The 23,183-nt window shown below is 34.3% G+C and overlaps 1 long non-coding RNA gene across 1 annotated transcript in view; it reads right to left on the reverse strand.

Annotated features, from left to right (window-relative positions):
- Window positions 1-10,293: 10,293 nt before the first annotated feature.
- The window catches only part of LOC309653662, a 61,644-nt gene continuing 48,754 nt past the window's right edge, over window positions 10,294-23,183 (reverse strand). Inside the window, exon 6 of the long non-coding RNA XR_014259350.1 lies at window positions 10,294-11,975. This is a non-coding gene — a long non-coding RNA (uncharacterized lncRNA). The remainder of the gene's footprint in view (window positions 11,976-23,183) is intronic.

Genomic DNA, 23,183 nt, shown 5'->3' on the forward strand with positions numbered 1-23,183 from the left:
GCAAAGGAAACCATAAACAAAACGAAAAGAGCCTACAGAATGGGAGAAAATATTTGCAAACGATGTAACCCATGAGGGATTAAACTCTAAAATATACAAACAGCTCACACAGCTCAATATAAAAAGAAAAACTCAATGAAAAAAATTGCAGAAGATCTAAATAGACATTTCTCCCTAGAAGACATAGAGATGGCCAACAGGCACATGAAAAGATGCTCAAATCGCTAATTATTAGAGAAAGGTAAATCAAAACTACAATGAGGAACCACCTCGCACCAGTGAGAATGGCCATAATCAAAAGGTCTACAAACAATAAATGCTGGAGAGGGTGTGGAGAAAAGGGAACCCTCTTACACGGTTGGTGGGAATGTAAAATGGTACAGCCACTATGCAGAACAGTATGGAGGTTCCTTAAACAACTAAAAATAGAACTACCATATGATCCAGCAATCCCACTTCTGGGCACATATCTGGAGAAAACCATAATTCAAAAAGATGCATGCACCCCAGTGTTCACTGCAGCACTATTTACAATAGCCAGGACATGGAAGCAGCCTGAATATCTATCGACAGATGAAGGGACAAAGAAGATGTGGTATATATATATATGTATATATATAAAAATATATAAAATGGAACACTACTCAGACATGAAAAAGATGAAATAATGCCATTTTCAGCAACATGGATGGAACTAGAGTTAATCATACTAAGTGAAGTTAAGTCAGACAGAGAAAGACAAATACCATATGATATCACTAGAGTGTGGAACTTAAAAAAAGAAAAAATGATACACATGAACTGATTTACCAAACAGAAACCAACTCACAGATAAAGAAAACAAACTTATGGTTACCAAAGGGGAAAACAAACTTATGGTTACCAAAGGGGAAATGTGGGGGGCAGGAATAAATTATGAAGTTGGGAGTAACATATACATACTACTATATATAAAATAGATAAACAACAAGGACCTATGTATAGTACAAAGAACGATACTCAATATTTTGTAATAAACTGTATTACAAAAAAAATGTTACTTTGCTACACTTGTAACTCACACAACACTGTAAATTAACTATACTCCAATAAAATAAAAACTGCCTGAAATTAAAAATAGTAATAATACTTTAAAATCATCTGTAGCCATGATTCTTTATGAAATGTAAAAAGTGACCAATATTTTTGTATCATTGTTAATTACATATATATTTTTTGCTCTATTTCTTTGACGTGATTTGGAAACTTCAGACAAGGATATTCATCCCCTCAATGCTTAGTCTAATGTATAGATAGACCTACTATAATCAATCTTTCAGGTAACATAAACATACAGGTCTACTCGTGTATAATTAATTTTCAAAAATAACACTTTCTAAATACAGACATAGAGGAAATATTTACAGGGAATTTTCATTATAAAGAAAAACTCAAATTACAATTTTAAACAGACCACTGAGCAAATCATTTTGAAATACTTGATCAGGTATTTAGAGGTTACTATAACAATAATCAGATCTCCCTCAAATACAGTAGTATGTATGTGTCTATATATCTATACATATATATATATATATATATATATTATATTAAAAAACTTTAAAGTAATTTTTCCCACCCCAGTGGATAGTGTATATGTCCAACCCAGTTAAATCTTACCCTCTTTCAACAAAAATTAAACAAAAAAGTGTTTGTGGTTTCTAACACCTTGTCTTCAAAACAAAACAACAACCAAAACAACAGAAACAAAACAAAAAATAAAAGCAGCGTACCTACTAGTTATGTCAGGGTCATTAAAACCCCAGGGAGTCCAAAACCCCAAGGGGCACGTCTGGATGGAAGCTGCCTCCCTTTGCCGGAAGCTCCAAATTACAAAAATATCAGCTGCAAAAATTTTCCTTGACTGCTGGAAGATTGGAGCATTGTAAATTAGACCACAGAGTTCCAATAAACCTTAACTGGAAAAAAAATGTCTAGCACACTCTAGTGAATCTTGGTCTCTATTTTGATGATTCATCTAGTGAGTCATATTCCTGGAAAGATTCTCTAGGGTCCCACAAAGGCTCACGCTTATTGTCCAAGGCTAGAACTCTTATGCACAGTCACATCCAGTCTCTGTTTTGGGGGTCTGCCACTGTGCCTGGGTGGCTGGTGCTGCAAAGACTCAAAACATAACCACAGAGGAATAATCTAGACAAACCAACAGGTCCTGGAGATATTTCTGGATCTCAAATAAAGATGCCCTCTTGCTTCCTCGTGAGTTCCCCTCTGAGGTCTTTGGAGCCTTTAATGTGAGTGGACTTCATTCTGGACAATCTAGAAAGAGGTTCTAATCATGTTTTTCGTCCAAAGAGAAGATACCAGGTTCATAATCTGTGATAACATCATCCCCTCCTCTCAAGGAGTATCTGCAACAGGATGTAACACTATCTGTTCTAGCTATTGCCACCACTGTTGTAACTTTTCCTGGGGCAAAAAGATCCCTAATCCCTTTAAGCCAGCATCACTGAGAAGGGTCCAGGCCATGGAAAAGTCTGAAAAAGAATGGTAATCCAAAAGATAGTTTGCATTTTCTCCCAGACACAAAAATACTAGTGACTTCTCTACCAATTGATACAGGAATATTTTTTTCCTGTCTTCTAAATATTCCATTATACTTGAATAAATCAAACTCCCTGACTCTTCATTAGGGGCCCAGGGAATAACACCCCGTACTTCCCATTCTATAATAATGGTTTTGACATTTTTATTTCTATCTCTTTTCCATAGTCTACAAGCTTTAAGAGGAAGCACACAATGTACCTTATATTTACCATAATTTCATTGTATAGTACAGTGCCTGACCTGATATAGTATACACAAAAAATACTTCTTAGTTAAATGAATGTATCAAGATTTTCCCATCAGTAAGTTATGCCAACTAGCTAAAAGTTTAGGGTTTTGTCATTCCATACTTCTTCTTTTCCAAAGTGCATGAAGTAGAAATTAGCCCTTTCTAAATATTATTGCATGTCTTTACATAACAAGAAAAATAAATAATAAAAAGCGTAGATTGAATTTTTCTTCACGAAACAACAGTTCTCAGTATATGAAACAACAGGAATGGAATGCACAACTTGCTTTGGGGACCTCACCTGACTCTCCCTCAGATCATCTTGAAAAATGCACTGTGAATTATATCTTATCAGGTTAACTGACTACTCATTTTAGCTCTAAGTAAATGGCCAAACATAGCTGACATTTAACAGAGAACACAGAAGTAAAGACTGCAATCTTTTAAGTAAGTTTCAGACTTATCAAACATAGCATTTTTCTTGCATATTGCTGTCAGGAAAACTATGAGTAACACTTTTTTTTAAAAAAATCATCGTTGCCGTCAAAAACTGAAAAACTTTGTAAGTTAATTGGGAAGTAAATTAAGAATCAGCATGTGAAAAATATAAAATCAAAATATTCATTTCACACAAAACCTCTGTGTCATGATTAATAACACTATTTTATAATAATCATGATTTCTCACAGTTTGATCTTTATAGGTTACCATAAGAATGCAGTTGATTAGTGTTTGCATGTATCTTTCTTGGTTATTACCTCTTAATCTCCTTTCTACACAAACAAAGGCATAAGGATATTAAGAAGAAGGAGAAGGAGAAAGAAGAGAACAGAGAGAAGAGGAAGGAGAAAATGAAGACAGAAAAAATATTACATAAAGGAATAGTTACTTTTCTGTATCAATTTAGTTAGGCCACGGCAACCAGATATTTGGTCAAATATTATTCTAGATGTTTCTGTGAGGGTATTTTTTAGATGAGATTAACATTTAAATCGGTAAACTTTGAGTAAAACGGATTACCCTCTATAATATGGGTGGGCCATAGCTAATTAGCCTCTTAAGGGAATTCTGCCAGCAGACAGCCTTCAGAATCAAACTGTAGCTCTCTCCTTAATTTACTGTCACCTAAGGAAAAGGCCATATGTCTCTCTGCGGAAGAACTGAAGAAATCCTTGTCATATGTACTGACTGCATTGTTGCAAAAAACCCTTTGTTCTAGCTATCTGGCTCTTCACCAATAAATGAGCTATGGATCTTCAAATAGACACAGTTCCAGAAACTGAGTAGAGAATTATGACTTTTTACTGGAGTGACTACGGTTCTCTTTCTGCTCCGCCATGCGTGCCATTTTCTTGCTGTAAGACGTTAACAGCACCCAAGCTGGCTGCCTGTCTCTTTTGCCCTTTGGAACACGATGCTCACTATCTTTACCACCACCTTTAGGTCACATGAACCTTAGCTGCTTTTCTGACATTGGAGGTCACTCCTGTTATTTTGAGATCCATAGATTAACAATTCCAAGTTTGTTACTGCCTCCCTCGTCATCAACTCAGCCTTACGGAAGAGCGCTACCACTTAACCTGTTGTGTTGCCGATGCCGCTCATCAATGCAGTTTGGATGGCCCTGGCGAATGGTATGTATTCTGGCTCCTCCTGAAAACCTCTCCTCTGGTAGGTTTTCTGGACTCACGTAATTTATTCTATCCAGCTTTCTCTCTTCCTGTAGCCTCTTTATTCTGTCATGGCAACTCAGCTATGTCTGTTGCTCAACATGGGACATTTCTTTCTTCATTCTTCTAGAGTGTTGAGATAGCTCTATTTTCTGGGGCCCTTGCCTGAGTGTTAAATCCTCATGTCCTGAGAATTCTTGCTTATGCAGTCTTATATTCTGGCCTACTCAGCAAGTACCCCCAAAGTGCAATCCCTGGGTCATTCCTTGAACTCCTGCTAATATAAGCTAATTCTTATATCTCCTCTATAAGTGTGTATGCTCTTTCTTATCAACACATTCCAGTTGGATTAGGTTGCAATTTAATGTTAATTCCCAGCCTGTGACCCACGGGAGAAGAAATGAATCTCTCGAGGAAAGGTGTTCACCTGTTGCCCTTGTGAGAGAGGCTACTACAGTGTTCTCTGTCAGGCATAAACTGTTAGCTTTCACTAGGAAGGACTTGGTGAGTCACCTCTGTGAACTCTGAGGATTCCAGGGCTCCAGCACAGACAACTTCTTCAGGATCATCTGTCTAGAGAGTCTATCCAGATGTCCCCGTCCCCCAATTCAGCATCCTAGATTTTACCAACAATGGCCCTAGTTTCTTATAATCTCTCTGCTGGACATCAATACAGGTCATCAAAAACCAGTCAACTCCTCATTCCTTAAAGGCAGTATTGTCCCCCAAATCTTTCAAAAGCCTGAATCACTGTAAGTGTAATGGCAGTCCTCTTCACTGGACCATTTTCTCCAGTCACCACAAGTGAAATCATGAGCATTTGGGACTCCATCTTATACTGGAGACAATCCATAGCCCACTTACCACACAAAATGACATTTCCCTAGCTTGCCAGGCAGTAAGTAACCCAAGAATAATCTACCACCTTTTTCTTGAACCATTTCCTGCTACCTAAGTCAGTTAAGCTCTTCTAAAGGGAATTAAATGTGGTTTTATTGAGGAGATACCTGCAAAAGATAAAGGCGAAGAGGCAGGAGCAGGCAAGGAGAGGCTCCAGTCTTTCATGCAGGGATGTAACCCTTAAAATGAGACAGAGAAATAAGGGGAGTTGGGCAGGATGTGGCTCAGACTGTAGTTTAGATTTGAGGAAGCTTTGGCCAGGTCCATGGGAAATCTCAAACCATGCTTTTTAGAGTCAGGCGTGTCTTGGCTCTGCTGTATCTACCATCCTCAGTCATTGATTGGTGGGCAGTCTGGGAAGCACATCCTAGACATGGGTATGGTAATGCTTCCAGAAGTGTGAACCCACAGCAAGAGACCTGAGAATTTTCATGACCATGATATTGTTGAAACACTAATAAATATCCTTTCGGAGTATTATTTAAAACATGTAATTCTGAGGAATATATATAGCTCTTCCCATAGAATTGTGAGCAAGATCTAGAAACAGTAAATAGAATGACATAAAGGAAACAGTGAAATCATCAGCAATGCCACCAAAACCGTAGTTTTGGAGTTTGAAATTTGGTTATTTATTATAAATGAATATTTTAATTCTAGATTTTCTGCTGAACTTAACAAAATTCTTGAAAAACCACTGTTTGCTATGAAGAATAATTTGTACATTATAATTTTTTATATACATAAATTAGTAAAATTTAATTTCTAAAAATTTTTATATTTTTCTAGAAATTTTTAGTTTCTAAAATTTAATTTCTAAAATTAAATTTTAGAAATTAGTTTATAATTGTGTTATCACTGACCTGAATTTAGTTAGTCTGAGTCCCACATTTCTGTATAGATACAATGTGTAGCTTTTTGACATATTAGGTTAACAAAGTAATACTAACAATATCATATGGTTATTGTTTCAAATTTGGAAAATATTGAAACAGTTTACTATTAGCTATCCCTCTGTTATTTTTATATATTCTTGCACAATGAAAGCTGATAACTCTACTGATCTACCATGACAGGATCTTGAAGGAAAAAAGACACAAAACATAAGCTACAAATTTCAATACTAGGGGATGACAGTTGTCATCTCTCTCCATGGGAAAGCTATGGAATTCAAACATTCCTAGACTTAGGAAACAAAACAAAGTTAAATAGATTTCTTTCATTTCACTTTTATGTGCCAGTCATCTTACGTTAACTAAAAATAATTTAGTCCTATAAGATCTACATTCTGTAAATGTTCAAATCACGCACTTAAATTCTAGGTAACAGAATTTAAATAATTATAGTAGTCTTTAACAAAAGCCTTTTCTATGGAGGATGGAGTAGAGGCTGCGTGACATACATATCCTTTCAATTAAATAAATATAGTTTATAAAAGAAAACATAGCATTATTGTTCAGCTATAGAACTGCATATATTCCTTTTTTTTCTTTCTTTTTCAGTTTTATTGAGGCATAATTGACAATAGGTACAAATTTCAGTTATAAGATTAAAAAGTTCTGGGGCTCCAAGGTACAGCATGGTAATTATAGTTAATAATACTGTATTGTATACTTCAAATTTGCTGAGAGAAGATCTCAAGCATTCTCATCACAAACAAAGAGTTACTATACCTATTCTTTTAAAAGTAGTACAAACAAATCTATTCTTGGTTTTTTTGTGTGTGTTTTCTCTTATTACAGTCAGTATTTATATTTTATCCAATACTTGCTCGTCTCTTTTGTGAAGTAGGATTATATCTCCTTATCTATTGCAATTTGAAAACATGTTCTTTGAGGTAGGGCCTTGGGCATGTGACTTGCTTTGACCAAAGAGCTTTGAGTAGGCATGCCATGGGACAATTCTGAACTAAAGGTTTAACTTATTGCAAATTTTGCCAGCTTTCATGCTCTTTTCCTCTACAAAAAGAATGATACATCTCAAGTAGGGGATCACTTTAACTTCTATCCTGGAAGGTCAAAACAGTAGAAAATGCTACAACAGGTAGTACACAACCTTGGCATATAATGAGAACAATGTATGGATGTTTCTTGTAAGATATGGGATTTGGGGGGAATTACTTGCTACTGTAGAAAAATTCACTAACATATACTCTTTACCTTTTCATAATTTTTCTGAGAATTTTGCCTATTTTTCTATTTTTTTTGAATTGTGAAGTTGAGATTTTATGATTCACAGCTACTTTGCTTATGTCTGCCACCAAATATTGCATATTTTAATAACCAAATTTCAAATGATTAAAATGAAAAAGAATTGCAAAATTACATTTTTTTTTTTTTTTTTTTTTTACCAAATTGAATGCTACATACCATAAGGTAATTCCAAATTTGGAAAGAAATATGTCCTTTCTATTGATAAATTTATAAACTAATCTGAGATTCTAAGGACACACTTTTAGAATACATTACAATACACGCTAGATGAACAAAACATACAAATAAGTACAAACTAACACATTTCTTTGGAAGAGTGTACATTAAAAATTAAGTGCTGCTTTAAAATCCGATTGTATGAGTTCTAAAAAGTTGAAAATATTTCATTAGCTTATGTTTGAATTAGTGATTTTTTTAATGATAAGTGGTGTTTTATTTTACAGGAAAAATTTTTAAAATATCAGAATTTATATTGCTTCAAATAAATATGTAGATCTTTTTATATATGGTAATCACACTAATACTAATCCTAATCACTCCTAATATTATCTAACATATTTTGTTTGCTAGTAGGCAGTTGGCCACATACAAAGATAATTAAATGGGTTTGGTACTATATCTGGCAGAACAGACACTTTGATAAAATATTCTGCTTTTGAACACTAAGTCCTAAATAGTACATAATGTTGCCTTATTGCAAATCTGGTAAGAAATAAAAGGTGAGCTAAAACATGTGGTGTTAATTTTGAAGAAAATGCAAATATCAATATTATAAGTGGCAATGAAGATGAGGTGGGAGAGAAAAACTAGTCTATATTAGGAACCATAAATCAGTGAACAGAGATGAGTAGAACACTTTAGTTATAAAGAAGCAACTTCAAATTCAAACTAGGGCAAAAACAACATCCTTACTTAGTTTTTTCCAAGCTTTCACAAAGTAAATTCAAGCAAATGTAAGTTCTCCAGTGAAAGTCAGCAACACAGAGAGAAACAACACAAAAGAAGTGATAGCAGAAAAAGAAATAAAAAATGAAATTATTATTATAGAATTGAGAGTAATAATTATGGATTTTCAGAAAGATAAAATATAATTAAAATATTGCTCAAAGAATAAGATACAATCAAAAATAATCCAGGAGATTTTAAAAATAAGACAATATTTAAGTTGTTTAAATAACTCAGGTGAATGATAGCTGAATAGAGAGTAGTTAAACTGGAAGATATATCTGAAAAATTACTGAATGCCAAGTAGATAAAGAAAATAGGGAAGAAAGTTTAGAAATGGAATAAAAGGAAAAGAGGGCAAAGTGAGGTCCAAAATATCTAGTTCAAACTACAGAAGGAGGGAATGTAGAAAATATAGAAGTGAGCAACAATATGTGAAGTGAAAGTGGCTAAGAAGTGTCTAGAATTGGTGAAAGATATCTATAAAACAGGTTACACACTTGCAGCAAAAGAACATATGAGTGGAAATATATTTTAAAAATTAAACCTATAATTATCACAGAGAACAGATGAAATATATTTTGCAGTCCTGAGAGGAAATAACGATTAACCTAGAGTTATGTACCAATGAATCAGTAATCAGTTTTCTCAAGAAAGAAAAAACAAAGGCAAAGGAGAAAGAGAGTCAGGGAGATCAAAAAAGAGAGAGTACAAAAATACAAATATCTCCACAATGCTCGGGAAGTCCTAAAGGACAGAATCCAGAAAGAAGAAGGAAATGAACTCAGAAGGAATTCTGGAGATGTGAGAATAAATAGTAAGCAAAAGAGTAGGTAGTATGTAATAAATATTAGTAAATATTTATATTGAAATAAAAATAAAATCACCAGTAATAGCACAGATGATAATTTGTGGGGTTAAAAAAAGGGTAGAATTAAAATACTGGATCAGAGTGATCTACAATGCAATGTGGAGATTATTGGATTTATTGAATAATGAAGCTCTGATAAAATGAAAAATAAGGTAATTTTTATTAAATGGAAATAAAATCATATTTAAAAATTTGTAGTTGGAAAAAAGAATAAGAATTCAAACCCACAAAAATAGCTAAATACACTTTCTTAAAATTAAGGAAGTACAATGAAAAAGTTAGCTAAATATAGAAGAAATAAAAGTGTAAAATAGCCACCTTTTTATATGTACAAAGATAAAAATGAAACAGTAGTTGTAAGAAGACAAAATAGGAAAGGAATTGTTGAGTTCTGCCCTTGCTTCCTCTCCATTATTGTTTAAAACCACAGACCTCGCCCCCAACTCAGAACATAGCCCAGGTATACTAGAAGTGAGACAAATATGTGTGGACAAAGTGATAACTAGCAGTCACCCTTATAGTCCAATTATGGTCAACTGCCATTTAGTAAGTTTCACCTCATAAACTGTCTAACTTTGGGGTGCAGGGAGAAATTCTGAATTTAAGTTGTTTTATGAATTGAGATCTAATTAACTGTGATTTCCTCTTCAATTTTATGTATCTTCCACCCAAAGACTCATCTACTTTACTACAGACAGCTTTCTGGGGATGCTATGAACAGTACGATAGCTTTCCTTCCTGTATGTTGTTGACAGAGCAGTGTCTAACACAGTATTCTAGATTATCTATTTCATCAGCTGTAGCAACATTAGAATTAGTCAGCCAATAATTATAAATTAGCAAATAATCAGCTTTAGAATACATAATTGGAGAGGTAGAGCACACAATAAGTTGTCTGTATAGCAAACAGAGTTAAGATATAAGTGAATAAGAACACAAGATTGAGGAAACCACCCAGAATGAAGCACAGAAGAACAAACCAGGAAACTCAAAAGAAGTAAAATTTAAGACAGACAAGAAAATATTTGAAGAAAAGATGGGGATTAATTACATAATTTTTTAAAAGTAGCTGTTAGAATTAAAGGGCCCATAGACAATTAAAAAAAAAAAATCTAAGGAACAACCCACACAAAGGAATGTTATAAAGAAAACAAAATAAACAAAACAAAAACAAAAAAGAACACTAAAATTTTCTGTGGAGAATAAATGGATCACTTATGACAAATAAAAATTCTACCAACATTAGCTTTATGGTGAGTATAATTTGATTCAAACCCACAATAATATCGAAAAAGATGAAAATGTAATAACAGATTTAACAAATATGTATAAATATGTACACTGCAAATTACAAAACCATCCTGAGAAAAAATTAACAGGACCCAAATAAATGGAGACATGTACTGTGTTCATAGATTGGAAGACTCAGCATAGTAAGACTTCAATTCTCCCCAAGTGGATCTATAAACTCCTTGCATTTTCTATTTAAACACCACCCACTTTATGTGTGTGTGTGTACATGTGCACGCGCGCACACACACACACACACACACACACACACACATATATGTGATTCTAAAATTTATTTGACGATGCAAGGGACCTTGAATAGTTAATAACATTTTCATTAGGAAAAACCCAGTAGAAGAACTTATATTACCAAATTGCTATTTAATAAAAATCTCCATTAATCAAGATGGTGATTTTGTTAGGGGTAGGGGGATGGGGTGTATTAGGATGAACATAAAGGTACACAGAGAGGAACAGAGAGGCCAAAACAGATCCACATATATCTGGTCAACTTGTTTTCAACAAATGCTACCATACAATATAATTGGGAATGATTAGTCTTCTAAAAGAATATTGCCTTAACAACTTGATGGGAAAACACTAAACCTCAACCCAATAATCACACCATAAAACAAACAAATAAAACTCAAAATGGATTATAATGTGAATGTAAAAGCTAAAACTTATAAAACCCCTATAAGAAAAGATACAAGAAACTGAGAAAATCCTTGTGACTCTGGTTTGGACAATGTTTCTTATCACTGAGTCGGTTACTCTTCAAGCCCCACAGTTACTGCATATGTCAACAGGTCATTTGCCAAATGTACTGATCTCAATTAATAATAGTTGAGAATGATAATAATCATGACTCCACAGATGCCAGGGGTTAACTAAGACCAACTTGTTGCCATCAGGACCATGAGTAATGTAGTTCCAAAATTCCACCCTGAGGGTTTGGTTTTAAGAACACTCCTGGAACCAACTGTCTTGGCCTATATGCCCCCCAACAAGCAGAAATCACAGTAGAAGTTTATATACTACCATTCTATTAGGAACTATAATTCCAGGGAATAGAGGTAAGGTGAAAAAAAGCCAGTGAGGCAAGGGAAGTAGGAGAGCCAAAAGAAAAGCAAAGAATTAATTTGCTTGTCTCCAATTCTCATTTATCAAGAGTTCACCGCATGGTTAATAACTCACCTATAGTTTTGGTTGTGCAGTTATGGGTGGATCCCAGGGGATCTCGCATCTCAAATCTACAGAGAAGCACCAGTGAGAGAGCCAAATGCGGGGGGGTTATGAACATAAGGCAGAAGCATTTTGTATTTTACCAGTTGAAGCCAGTTAGAGTTCAAGCTGAGACTGCACCAGTGAGAGCTCAAGAACTTAAATTGTAGTGTAAGGAATGACTGATACAGTTAGACAGGAAACATTCTATATCACAGTATTGTTACTTCAGTCACCCACTTTATTTACTCAAAGTCAATCCAGTTATTAAATTTCTTGTGTCATTCTTGGTGATATTTTATGCAAGTGTGATTTTATAATGTACTGTCCACTTTATGTATGTATACATGTCTTAATATGTTTACATATATGTATATATGTATATGTGTACTCTGTGCATGTGTGTACACACATACATATTTTACAATCAACCTAATGTTTTATAAATAAAAATACAAATTTTGTCAATAGGCTTACATTTTTTACAACTAAAGCAAAAAAATTACAAATGCATAAAAGTCCATAATAATATTAATATTTTCTAGCATTCTAAGATGATTGTGCCATTTACATATTTATTCATATTTTTTTCATTCTTTATATGTCACCAATGTCCATACCATACTAATATATTTAGTTCATAATCATAATATGCTCTTCAATTTCATAAATAGTTGTGTTTAGTTATAATTGAATTGAATTCAGGCAATAGTTTACATTTCTTATCTATGTGAAACCATACTCTGTATATTTCAAATGTCTACTGAAAGAAAGGCATATCTGGAATCATACAAATTGAATAAAATATTTTGGCGTTTCACATAATTTTAAAATGCAAAACATAGTATATAAATATTTATAACGGAGAACAAACTGTTTTAACAAAATTTGTGAATATAAGGTGAGATCATTAGCAGTTAATGTTCACCGTCTTCCTCAAATGAGACAGACATATACTATACATACATATTTCCTATGTTTTCCGGACATAAGGATATGCTCCCCAAATTAGTATTGTTTTTCTATTTGGACAACCATCATGAAAATATTTCTCATAGCTTTCTTAAATATAAAGAGATTTCTTCCACCATTTTTCTTTATCCTTTGTTAAAGTTTTAACTTACTAATATATCTGTATTAACAAAAAATAGAAAAGCATCAGACATAAATCACCGAGATTTGCTTCTAAAATGTGTGTCCCTTACTTGACATTTAAGATAAATGTCTTCTAGCTTTTGAATATTTTATAGAAGCTGTTACTGAAAAGTCTAATTCTGAACCTAAATATATGGCTTTGATTCAAACTAAGATAATCATTTCCTTTTGAACTATGAGGCTATCTGAGAATATTGACCTTAAATCTAATTGATTAAATAACTTCTAAGAGCTTTATCTTGATTCTATAGAAATAAATATTCCAAATAAAATTATAAATGATTAATGTTAGAAAGTGGATTGTGTAAAGAAAGATTATTTATGCCCAATATTTTTATACCAAATATTTAGCTGGCTTTCTTTATTTTTCAGTTTCCTCATATTATGGTAAAACCCCCCCAAATTTATATTGACATATAGTAAAATAAAGCAATATTTTTTCTTGAACAGTACTTATTTTTTAAAAACTCACTATGTCAAACAGTAAACTAGTTATGCTCTCTAGTTTTTATTACTTCATCTTCATAACAATACTCCAAAATAATTTTTTTTTGTCTTTTTTTTTTTAACATCTTTATTGGAGTATAATCGCTTTACAATGGTGTATTAGTTTCTGCTTTATAACAAAGTGAATCAGTTATAAATATACATATGTTCCCATATCTCTTCCCTCTTGCATCTCCCTCCCTCCCACCCTCCCTATCCCACCCCTCTAGGTGGTCACGAAGCACAGAGCTGATCTCCCTGTGCTATGAGGTTGCTTCCCACTAGCTATCTATTTTACGTTTGGTAGTGTATATATGTCCATGCCACTCTCTCACTTTGTCACATCTTACCCTTCCCCCTCTCCATATCCTCAAGTCCATTCTCTAGTAGGTCTGTGTCTTTATTCCCGTCTTGCCACTAGGTTCTTCATGACCTTTAATATTATCCATTAAAAAAATATTTGAGGATAATTTACCAAATATCTCATTGCCAGAAACTGGAAAAATGACATTCAAAACCACTGTTTTTTTTCCACTAAGTTATCCTGGTTACCTCTTAATTACTTTAAATGAGTTAAGTACTACTTTAAATTATTTAAGTTCTTTAAGGAACTTTATACTTTTATGTTCCTGTTTGCATTTCTGCAAGTTCTTCATTACTCCATTCAACAAATGTATGTTAAAGTTGATGAAAATATTGACATTTGAACATTTTTTACCTTAAAAATGACAATTTAATATGATTTTCCTAGTATTTGCTGAGTATTTCCTCTATGGAGGGGATATAGCACTTCATTATTTATGCTCTGTGTACAAATACTACAAAACTTATTGGAGCAAAACAACATTTTTCTCACATTTTCTGAGAGTCAAGGGTCTTAGCATGGCTTACCCAGGTCCTCTACTTCAGAATCTCACACAGGCTACAATCAGAATGTCAACCAGGTAACCATAAGTTTCTTTTCTACATCTGTACATCTGTGACTCTACTTCTGTTGTGTAAATAAGTTCATTTGTACCATTTTTTTAGATTCCACATATAAGCGATATCATATGATATTGTCTTTCTGTGTCTGACTTACTTCACTCAATATGACAATCTCTAGGTCCATCCATGTTTCTGCAAATGTCATTATTTTGTTCTTTTTTATGGCTGAGTAATATTCCATTGTATATATGTACCACATCTTCCTTACCCATTCCTCTGTTGATGGACATTTATGTTGCTTCAATGTCCTGGCTATTGTAAATAGTGCTGCAATGAACATTGGGGTGCATGTATCTTTTTGAATTATGGTTTTCTCTGGGTATATGCCCAGGAGTGGGATTGCTGGGTCACATGGTAGTTCTTTTTTTGTTTTTTTAAGGAAAATCCATACTGTTCTCCATAGTGGCTGTACCAACTTACATTCCCACCAGCACTGTAGGAGGGTTCCCTTTTCACCACACCCTCTCCAGCATTTATTGTCTGTAGATTTTTTGATGATGGCCATTCTGACCACTGTGAGGTGATACCTCATGATAGCTTTGATTGCGAGATTGGGACTGACATATACACACTACTATATATAAAAGAGATAACTAATAAGAACCTGCTATATAGCACAGGGAACTCTACTCGATACTCTATAATGGCCTATATGAGAAAAGAATCTAAAAAAGAGTGGATATATGTATATGTATAACTGATTCACTTTGCTGTACACCTGAAACTAACACAGCATTGTAAATCAACTATACTCCAATAAAAAATTTTTTTAAATGTCAGCCAGGTCTTTGGTCTCTTTTGATGACTTCACTAGGAAAGGATCCAATTTTAAGCACATTCATGTGATTCAGGATTCAGTCCCTCAACGGTTGTTGAACAAAACTCTCAGTTTCTTATTAGTGATTGGCTAGAGTCCATCCTCAGTTCCTTGCCATATGGGTCCCTCCAGTTTGCTCTACTAGAGCAAGTACCCAAGAAGAACCAGAGAGAGAAAGAAACAGAAAGACAGAGAGAGAGAGCAATGTGGAAATCAACTGTCTTTTGCAACCTAATCTCAGAAGTAACATCCCATAACTCTTGTTACACTCTATTCATTACAAGCAAGTCACTAGGCCCAGTTTGCACTAATGAGAAGGGATTATACAGGACATGGAAACAAAGAGGTGGGTATCAGTGGGAGCCATCTTAGAATTCTGCCTACTATGAGCCCTGAATTACAGTGTTTGTTTTCATGGAGTTTGCATTTTACTGCTGGAGGAGAGGCATCAAAGAAATATATATATACATACATGCACACACACAAACACACAAGAACAATATACCAAGTGACCATACAGGCAATTTAAGAAATGGAGATCAAAAGCAAAATGGTATTTGACATAGGATATTGAGAAAAAATGTGAAGAAGTGAACCAGACATATTCTAGGAGAATAGCCCAGCAGAGAGAATAGCAAGTACTAAGTGCATGAGATAAATGCAAGTTTGGTATTCAAGGGAAATAAAGAAGCCCCTCCTGGCTGGGGCAGGATAAGGTAGGGAAATATGAAAAGAAATAGCTGGCTGTTCATGTAGGGCTTTTAGTCTGTGGAATGAATGACTTGGCTGCTCCTCTGAGTGAGATATGAACCATTTAGAGTGTTTGTTGCAGAGGAATAACACAACCTAACCTACAGCTTTTAAGGCCCATTTTGAATTCTGTATGAAGAATAAAGGGTAAAATTGGTAAAACATGGGGAGACAGTATAGGAAATTGTCTTGGTAATCCAGGCAAAGTTATTATGATTACTTGGGTCAAATTGCTAGCTGTGATTATAGTGACAGGTGGAGAGCCTCTGAATGAATTTAAACATAGATCCAGCAGCCTTTCCTGGCATATTTTCTATTAAGTATGAGAGAGAAAGAGATCAAGGATGACTCCAAATATTTTTGCCTGAACATGAGAAAATGTGGAAATACCATTTAGAAAGTTGGGTAGTTGTGGAAAGATCAAGTTGCTTCAAGCCCAATACATTTGAAATAATCATTAGATATACAAATATAGATGTTGAGGAGACATTTCTATATAAGTCTTAAATGTAAGGGGAAGAAGGTTTGGAGATATAAATTCGTGAATCATCAGAATAGAGATTGTGTTTAAAACCATGGGACTAAATGAGATTAGTTGAAGAGCAAGTAAAGACAAGGAAGAGAAGAGGTCTGAGAACTGCAACCGGGAAGGTCTCAGATATGTAGAGATTGCAATGATGAAAGTTATTCAGTGATGGATTATGTGAATTCATGAAGAGTGGAGGAAACAACAGAGTGTTACAGAAAGTTTCTACTCAAGGGTTCAGAGAGATGAGAACTAAAATTTCATCATTGTTTCTGGCAAAATGAAAGCCACTAGTGACTTTGACAAGAACCTGATCTGAAGAAAGGTGAGGGCGAAAGAGTAGGGATGACTCGTTGTGGATTGGGTCAAATAGAAAATTAGAGAAGAAATGGAGACAGGGAGTGTGTAAACTTTTCAGCTGCAGTAAAGAGTTGCATAGAAATGATGCAGTAAGGATGTGGAATCAAGACAGCAATTTTATAAGTAGGGGTTTAGGATTTTGTGGCAGGAAATAGAAACACTACACAATGATTTTAAGACTAAAGAGACATGTAATTAGATATTGAAACAACAACATCAATCTAGTAGAAGACATCAGCTCTTGCCGAGCAGAGCTTCCCCGGGGTGGAGCTCTCCCAGGGCTACAGTAACACTTTGTATTCACCTTGCCTCCTCAGCTCAAGTGACATAACTAATGCTGGGCGCATCAATATCCCTTCTGTGATCCCTTACCCCTGCCCACACCTCTGTTATTAATCCATTTACAGTTGTTCATTTGAAATATTTGGGGTGAATTTTCTTCCCAGACAGTCCCCTCCCTAAATGCAGGGAATCCTTCCCAGACAGTCCCCTCCCTAAATGCAGGGAATCCTAAGTCCTACATTGGAACTACTGACTTCAAGGTAGCTGGTATTTAACGATTACGAAGCAACCACCACTCTTGCAATCACCACGTAACAGCAATGAAGCTAGTCTCCAGACTAAGCTAATGACGTGGTGGACACTTTGCTGTCAAATCCCTCCAATTTTTCTATGACTGTGCTTGCCTGACAGTAAAAGAGCTAGAAGACACACTCTTATCCCAGTGCTGCTTCCAAATCTCTCATGATGCAGCAAGGTGGTAGAACCTACCTGATATCCAAAACACTCATTACAAGGGCTCTGGGAAATAAAATGTTTAGTATCTCAGCCTCTCTAGTTTTGGAATTTACACTAGAAGGAGGTAAAGATTGATTCTGAGTGCTACCTCAGTCATTTACCATATGCACTGCAATATTTCATGGAGTTTCTAGGATAATTATTGTATAGAAAGGGAAGAAATGAAGAGTGAAGAGACAACTGCAGGAGAAAAGCCCTTTGGAAGGAATGGGACCAGTGCTCAAGTAAATATTCCGTGTATTATTATTATTACACCCAGTCATAGCTAGGAATACCATCAGATGCAAATTTAATGGGGATGGTAGCTTACATTATGGCCTCTGTATCTTCAAGTTTTCAAACAAGTCAGGACTACATGAAGTGAAAAAATAAAAGTTGGATGAAAGTTTGAATATATCTATAAATGTTCCTCTTTGTCAATTAAGATATTTAGCTTTAAATTTGATTAAAGTTGCTCTTCTTTGCAGTCATCTTTATCTACTGCATCTTTTTCCAGTTCTCTAAATATTTTGCCATTCTGTATTTCCACATGTAACCATTAAAGTGTTTCATAGAAAATAAATTGCAGATCATGTTTGTAAGTTTTAAAAGTTATTTTTTGGTTTTGTTTATATTTGTTTGTTAATTATAGAACCTTCACCTATATTGTTGGGTATGTGAGTTAAGCACATTTATTATTGTGTTAAGTATTATAATGAGGGTGTATCTGCCATTTTATTTCATGGTTCTCTTTATTATCTTTTTTAAAAAATAGTATTTATTGTCTTATTTTCTGGCTTAGATACATTGATATTTTTAAAATGTAAAATGCATTTAGCTGAAAATTTTAAAAAATCTCTGCTACAGTGGCATAAACAGAGAGGAATTTATGTTCATCATGTAATAGTAAAACTGAAGGGAAGAAAACAGAATAGTTCAGTGATAATAGCAGAACCCAGACACTTGCCATATTTTAATTATGTCGTACTTGTGAGTACATCTCACAAGTCCAACTCTTTGTTGCTCCCTAGTCTTAATATGACTGGCGAAATTTTCCCAATTTGCCTACATTTCAGGTGAAAACAGAACATTTGAATCAGGCAGGGGTTACTCTATTAGCAAAGTAAGGATCTTTCTGGATAAACCTCACCTTTCAACTCAATGGTCAGACATGTTTTCCAGCTACCCCCTCTCCCCCTCCCACCCAGGTAGGTAAGTCTGCATAGGCAAGCATTTTTAGTCATCTATATTCTATAAAATGGTACTTTAAAAAATCAAGAGGAGAGGCTGGGTTTTGAAAAGTTACTCTTTAAATGTCTTAATATTATCAACGTGTGTGTGTGTTTATAAATATTCTTGTTATTTTATTTTACTTTTGTGACTGGAAAATGAATCAATTATTTACTTTTCTCACAACTGCATTCTTGTAAATGCATTTCTTTTATGACTGATTTTCTCCAAGCTTTTCTATTTTCAAGAGGATCTTGTGTGACTTAGAATATCTTTTTATTATTTTCAGATTTAAATAATTATTTTGCATGATATAAAATTGAAGATGTTTTCCAGTATTACTTTGAAATTACTAGTCTACTGTCATCTTATATCCATTTTTGCAGTTGATTAATCTTATTTCAATCTGATTCTATTTACTTTATATGATCTATTTTTTCTTTAGAGGCTTAGTGATTTTTCTCCAATTTTTTTTATTATTAATTTTCACTGTAGTGTGGTTCAGTGATGTTTTATTATTACCTACTAGAAATACATTAGCTCTTTCATTTTGAGGGCTAATATCTTTACTAAGTATAGGCCATTTTTAGTCATTTCTTCAATTATTTCTTCTCTGTCATTAATATTTTACAATATATTAATGTTAAATCTAAACTCCAGTCACCTAAGCGTTCTGATGCATATTGCCTCTCTTTTTCTCTCCCTTATACTTTCTAGGATAGGTCTTCGGACTATTATTCCACTTCATTCCTTTATTCTGTGTGTCTATTCTGATATTGAACCCACCCATTACCTTCTTTGGTAATTCTTTGACTTCACTTTTTTCTTTTCTTATCCAGTACTTTCTCCTTCATCTTTTGGATGTTCTAATCCTACTTTCTAATTTTTCTAAACTCTGGGAATATATGAAAATTTATTTGCAATACTAACTTGTCCTGGGTACATGATTCTGCTTCATTTGCTATAGGTTGTTTCATTTGTGATGTTTCTTTTAGGCCAGTTGAGTTGCTTGGTATTTTTAACCATTAGACTCATATTACTCTGGGGCTATATGCTCTCTCAGTGGGTTATGTATGAGGGCCTAGAGCTCAGGTCCTGGTTAGTATAGCTGCTGACAGAGCAGAGAATATTTTTGTGGGTTTTAGCTTGGTTTAGCTGCTCTTATTTTATAGTCTGGCTCAACCACTTGCTGTTTTTCCTCCCACCCACAAACCAAAGAATAAACTCTCCCTGTGCTCTGTGAGAGGAATTGCTCTTTCCAAAAGTTCTCTTGAGCTGCAGTACCCTAGAGGTAAGGAGAAAATGCATTTGGGCTGAGCAGTGGGCCTGTGTCTCTTATCAGCTCCCACGCCTGCCATGCTTTGTGAGTTGGCTTGGTGTGACGATTCCACTCCATCACATACGGTTGCTGCTGCATTTCTGCTTTGCGGTAGTGATGGGGTAGAAGCACAATGTAGAGAAAATAAAATATATAACTAAAATATTTCTCTTAATTTCTTATCATTGGGAGCTTTTCCTCTTACACTTTGAGCAACAGATCATGGAGTCTCATAATGGGCTCTGACTTTCTTTCCTTCCTTCCTTGTTTCCTTGTTTCCTTCCTTCACCCCCACCTCTGTCTCTCTCCCACCCCCTTCTTTCCCTCCCTGTCTCTCTCTTGCTTTCTTCTTTCCTTCCTCCGTCCCTTCCTTTCTTTCTTTTTCTTTTTTCTTTTTGGTTAAACTAAGCTCTCATATTAGTTGCTTTTTGGCGCCTATGACATCTTCAAATATTGGACTGTGGAAGAGAAAAAGCAGCAATAAGTTTCCTACCTTTTTAAGAGGTAGAAATCTGACTACCTGATAAAATTTTTATCATTTTTTTTAACTACTAAATGCAAATATAATATGTTAGGAATGTTTTAAACTCAAGGAGACTATATTTAAGTTGTTTTTTCTTTTCAGTGTATTCCAAGTGGGTTTTTTTAATGTATTGAATATATGCATGGTCAATAAACACTAAGACACTAATATTTTCTTAAACTTGAACATCTGTTATAGTTTTCTAATTTACAGTTATTGAATAACTGAAATGAGAATGAATCAACAAATAATTGAATAAAAATATTTTCAATTGATTTCTATCATTCGGTGTGCCCACCCCAAATTCTCACACCTTGTTCTTTGTGCATAATATTTCTATTCTTCCAAGCTTCCCTGTATCATAGATAATCTACTATCTTCCCCAGTCTAAGAACCAGAAAAGTAATATAGGATCTCAGCCATCATCATAACTTTGATGACTGCAATTACAGCTGATGCAACCTTAGTTCAGGTATCTGGTTGTTTATTTAATTGCTAAACACATCAAATTTATTCAGTCAAATCACAACCAGCTGCTCACTAGTCCATTATATGGAAGTCTTTTATATCATTAGTAGAAGTTGCAACTTCCAGTCTCAATACAACAGAGAAGAACAAACCTGACTCCATATTGGATCTATTACTTTAGCTCTAACCTTTGTGCTCTGTTGCCTGTGATTAGTCATGCAGGCTCAGCACCTTGGTCTCTTCAATCAGTCAAAGAATATTGCCTATAGCCTGAAGGATACATAATAGCCCTTTCTCAACGCTCTGCCTCCCAGGCTTGACCTTTAAAGCCATAAAACGTTTCATTCCTATAGAGATAAAAAGTGGCAGAACAGAAAATAACATTTGTCTTGTTGGAGGTTTACAGAAACATGATGACCAGATCTACATGGGCAGCTGCAAGAACAAAGGATTATCAGATCCACTCCAGGACCTGGCCGGCAACAAGAAGTCTGCAAGGACCAGCCACACTCCCTCCCCTTTTAGTATAAAAGAAGCCTGAATTCTAACTCTGGTGAGACAGTTCTTTGGGACACTAGTCCACCATCTTCTTGGTCTGCTGGCTTTCCAAATAAAGTCGCTATTCCTTACCTCAACACCTCGTCTCTCAGTTTATTGGCCTGTCATGCCATGAGTAGTATGAGCTTGGACTCAGTAACATAAATGTTCTTTTCATTATGCAACCAGAAATGAGAAAAATAAAAAATCCTATTGACTCAATAGTTGAGTCTTAAGACAAGTTAAATATAAAAACATTTGTCTAGCTTTGTTCTATTACAACATAAAATTATGATTAATTTTAATATTTAATTTGAAACAAAACCCACTATCTACACACTATACATAATTTTTTGTTTTTGGTGGATGAGTTTTTGTAGGCAGAGATGTGAGGTCATCTAAGAGATTTAATATAAATTATACAAAGTTATGCACTTTACATTTTTATCTCACTTTAAGGTTAAAAAATATCAGATAAGTTACTAATTATTTGTTAATATCATCTATATATCATACATATATTAGAAATTTAAGCATTCAATTATTAAACTCCCTTATAAAAAGTATGATGTGTCTCCAGCCACACTTGTGCTAAATGCTAGGAATCCAGGATTTAAAAACACATTATCTATCTTCCAGGTAGTGGCAGAGAAAACAAGTAAATATCAGCTACATTATAATTTATATATACGCATATAATTTATGCATATTTATGTATATATATAGCCAGATATATATGCATATCTATATGTGTGTATAATATATATATCTCTCTCTCCAGATATAGGAAAGAAAGATAAGATTTAGAAAATACTTCCAAGAGGATGAAGAGTTTAATTTGGGGTAAATGTAAAGAAATGTCAGAAACTGTGCCATTTACAGATGTTGAGGCATAAGAGGAAATGGCTCTAGAAGAACATTAATTTAGTTCATGTAGTAGGAGCTCTTGGTGAAGATATAGTTAAGGAAGGTTTAGAGATAAAGTAAATTGATGGGAGACAGAGACTTCTAGAATGAATCGAGGAAAATCAAACTATATCAAAGAGAATATTATTTGCTTTAGAAAAGAATGTTAACAACAGAAAAATTATTGTGACTTAGAAACCCCAGTTTCCAGAATTTTGGAAATGATTTGAATAGTCAAAAGATCCAAGGCAAAGTCAGGAATTTGTCAAATTTTCATTAAGAAGTGATAACTGATAAACCAGTTTGTATTTAGAAGGAGGGTAAAGGAGCAGACTGATAAATATTGATTAAATGAAAAGAAGTTCTTATGTAGATGGAAAATGAGCTAATATTTTGG

This window comes from Balaenoptera physalus (genome assembly GCF_965194825.1).
Source record: "Balaenoptera physalus genome assembly, contig: HAP1_SCAFFOLD_789, whole genome shotgun sequence".
In the NCBI taxonomy this organism is placed as follows: domain Eukaryota; kingdom Metazoa; phylum Chordata; class Mammalia; order Artiodactyla; family Balaenopteridae; genus Balaenoptera; species Balaenoptera physalus.